Below are 4,292 nucleotides of genomic sequence, written 5' to 3' on the forward strand. Positions count from 1 at the left end.
AGGACATTGGTTAGGCCACTGTTGGAATACTGTATGCAATTCTGGTCTCCTTCCTATCGGAAAGATGTTGTGAAACTTGAAAGTGTTCAGAAAAGATTTACAAGGATGTTGCCAGGGTTGGAGGATATGAGCTACAGGGAGAGGCCGAACAGGCTGGAGCTGTTTTCCCTGCAGCGTCGGAGGCTGAGAGCTGACCTTATAGAGGTTTATGAGGGGCATGGATAGGTTAAATAGACAAAGTCTTTTCCCTGGGGTCAGGGAGTCCAGAACTAGAGGGCATAGGTTTAGGGTGAGAGGGGAAAGATATAAAAGAGACCTAAGGTGCAACCTTTTTACGCAGATCATGGTACATGTATGGAATGAGCTGCCAGAGGATGTGGTGGAGGCTGGTACAGTTGCAACATTTAAGAGGCATTTGGATGGGTATATGAATAGGAAGGGTTTGGGGAGATATGGGCCCGGGTGCTGGCAGGTGGGACTAGTTTGGGTTGGGATATCTGGTCGGCATGGACTAAAGGGTTTGTTTCCATGCTGTACATCTCTATGACTCTATAACAATCCCTTCATCCCCAGGACCATTCTTGTAGGCGTCGTCTGGACCCTCCAATGCCAGCATATCCTTCCTTAGATACATGGCCCAAAACTGTGGCTCAGTGTTAGCACTGTTGCCTCACAGTGCCAGGGTCCCAGGTTCAATTCCAGCCTCGGGCGACTGTCTGTGTGGAGTTTGCACATTCTCCCCGTGTCTGCGTGGGTTTCATCCGGGTGCTCCGGTTTCCTCCCACAGTCCAAAGATTTGCGGGTCAGGTGAATTGGCCATGCTAAATTGCCCATAGTGTTAGGTGCATTAGTCAGAGGGAAATGGGTCTGGGTGGGTTACTCTTCGGACGGCCGAAGGGCCTGTTTCCACACTGTAGTGAATCTAATCTAAAGATCCCAGTGGAGGCAAAGAGTGAAGTCAAGGTAAACAAAGCAGAGGCAACGGTTAAAGTTCAAGTCCATACACAACTGTGTAGGAGGAAAGAAAGTACTTTCTTGGGCAGCACGGTGGCTCAGTGGTTAGCACTGTTGCCTCACAGCACCAGGGTCCCAGGTTCGATTCTCAGCCTTAGGCAACTGTCTGGGTGGTGTTTGCACATTCTCCCCGTGTCTGCGTGGGTTTCCTCCAGGTGCTCTGGTTTCCTCCCACAGTCCGAAGATGTGCAGGTCAGGTGCATTGCCATCCTGTAGTGTTGGGTGCATTAGTCAGAGGGGAATGGGTCTGAGTGTGTTACTCTTCAGAGGGTCAATGTGGACTGGTTGGGCTGAAGGGCCTGTTTCCACACTGTAGGTAACCTAATCTAATCAAAACTGCTCACAATATTCCAAATGCAGTCTGACCAGAATCTTATACAACCTCAGCAGTACATCTGTGCACTTGTATTCTTGCTCTCTTGGAATGAAAGCCAATATTGCATTTGCCTACCATTTGCTAACTGTACCTGCGTACTAACCTTAAGAGAATCCTGAACTAGGACTCCCAAGTCCCTTTGCGCTTCAGATTTTCGAAGCCTTTCCTCAGTTAGAAAATAGTTAGAAAATATGCCTCTATTTTTCAGACCAAAGTGCATAAGCTCACATGTTCCCACCTTGTCTACCATCTGTGACTTCTTTGCCCACTAACCTGGCATGTCGAAGCTGCCTCCTCGCTTCCTCAAGATTACCTGCCCCTCCACCTACATTTGTCCACCTACAATGCCCTCAGTTCTTTCATCCGGATTGTTAATGTAGAGTGTGAATAGCTGTGGTCCCAACACTGACTCATATGGAATTTCATTTGTCACCTGCCATCCTGAAAAAAGTCCCTTTATCTGTCCTCTCTGCCTTCTGTCATGTCAGTACCTTGCCTCCAACATGGGCTCTTATATTATTTAGCAGCCTCCAGTGTGGTGCCTTGTCAAAGGCCTGGAAATCCAAATAGATCACATCCATTGGCGCTCTTTTGTCTAACCAACTCATTGCATCCTCAAAGAATTGACAAACTGATACAAACAGATTTGTCAGGCATGAACTCCCCTTGACGGTACCATGCTGACTCAGCTCTATTTTACTATGCAATTCCAAGTACTCTGTAATCTCCTCCTTACTAATAAAAATCTTGCCAAGACTGAGGTCAGGCTAACTGGCCTATAGTTTCCTGTTTCTGCCTCCCTCCCTTCTTAAACAGGGTGTTACATTAGCCATTTTCCAGTCCATACTGCAGTCAGTAGGGCATTTTAGACCTTATCCATACACTGTGTGAAAAGGTTTTCCTTCTTCACTTTCGTTGTTGTATTAGTTACTTTACTTCTCATTCTTAATTTATTTATTCATGTGATTGTGAGAGTAACTGCTCAAAGAGCAGTTGAGAGCCAACCACATTGCTCTATGGGTCTGGAGTCACACATAGGCCAGACCAGGTGAGGATGGCAGTGTCCTTCACTGAAGGACATTAGTCAATTTTTCCGACAATCAACAATGGATTCATGATCATTTTAATTCCAGATTATTTTTATTGAACTGAAGTTCTACCATCTGCTCTGGTGGGATTCGAACTCGAGTTTCCACAATGTTACCTGGGTCTCTAGATTAACAGTCCACTACTCTTCTTGCTTCCAAGAATGAAAACATTTTCACCCCCTTTACATAGTCCAGACTTGTACTGATTTTGAAAACCTCAGTCACATCACATTCTTCTCTCGAAGGAGAACAGGCTCAAACTCTCCAATCAATCCTTATAATGGATGCATTTCATCCAGAAACTAGTCTCATAAACCTCTTCTGCATTCCATTCAAAACATTCACATCTGTTTTAAGTATATAGTGTCCAGAACTGTACACAATTTCCTCAAGTCTAACCAGTGTCTTGTACAAGTTGTAAAGCATCACCTCCACACTCTTACACTCTGTCCCCCTGTTTATAAAGCGCGGGACACTACTGTAGGCTTCACCAACTACTGCCTCAACCTGTCCTACCACCTTTAATGGCTTATGTACATATACACCCAAGTCCCACTGCTTCTGCAAATCCTTTAGCCTATCCTTTACCCTTTACCTTATGTTATTTCTCTGCCAATTTTGTATCCAAATAATGAAGGTGCAATTCTACTGTGGAACTAGGTAACCGTGGTGAGACTAAGAGTTCATAGTGTCAGAGTGACCAATTAGAAGAGGTTGGACAAGTTGAATAGAGGATTGGCAAACAGGAAACAGAGTTGGATAAATATATTGACTTTAGGATGGCAAGCTGTAACCGATGGAATGCCATGGGATTCAGTGCTGGTACCTCGATTACATTTTCATATGTTATTTTTATAAAACTTTAGTAATGGTTTAGATGAAAGGACATACGTATTATTTCAAAATTTGCTTATGGTATGAAAATAGCTAAAAAAGCAAGTTGCAAGAAGGAGTCAGGATACAGAAACTGTGAAAGGGTTGAGTGCATGGACACACAGACAGCAGACGGTGTGTGTGTGGAATTGTGAGGTTGGAAGGATGAAAATGCAGAACATTATCAAAATGTGCTGAGGCTGTTTTCTTACAGAGATCCCTGGATACCCCTGGATACGCCTGGATACCCCTGGACATGAATCATGAAATGTTAGCATGCAGATGGAGCATGAGAAAGTGAACATATTTTCACGTTTTTGCAAGGGGAGGGAATATAGAAGTTGTTTTTTTCATTCACTCAAGGAATGTAAGATTTGCTGGCTGCCCATCCCTCACTGTCCTTGAGAAGGTGTGAAGAGTTGCATTCTTAAACCATTGCAGTTCATGTGCTGTTGGTAGATCCACAACACCCTTAGGGAGGGAATTACAAGATCCAGAGTCAACAACAGTGAAGGAACTTGTTTCCAAGTCAGGATGGCGAGTGGCTTGGAGAGGAACTTGGGAGTGGTGATGTTCTCATGTATCTACTGCCCATGTTCTTCTAGACGGAAGTGGTCATGGATTTGGAAGGTGCTGTTTAAGGAATCTTGGTGACTTTCTGCAGGCATCACATACACTGCTGCTATTGAACATTGGTGGTGAAGGGAGTGCAGGTTTGCAGATGTGGTGCTAATGAAGAAGGCTACTTTGACTTTGACTGAGTTTTTTGAAGAAGTAAGGAAGAAGATTGATGAGGGCAGAGCAGTAGATGTGATCTATATGGACTTCAGTAAGGCATTCGACAATGTTCCCCATGGGAGACTGATTAGCAAGGTTAGATCTCATGGAATACAGGGAGAACTAGCCATTTGGATACAGAGCTGGCTCAAAGGTAGCAGACA

Source organism: Chiloscyllium plagiosum, chromosome 31 (genome assembly GCF_004010195.1).
Source record: "Chiloscyllium plagiosum isolate BGI_BamShark_2017 chromosome 31, ASM401019v2, whole genome shotgun sequence".
In the NCBI taxonomy this organism is placed as follows: Eukaryota; Metazoa; Chordata; class Chondrichthyes; order Orectolobiformes; family Hemiscylliidae; genus Chiloscyllium; species Chiloscyllium plagiosum.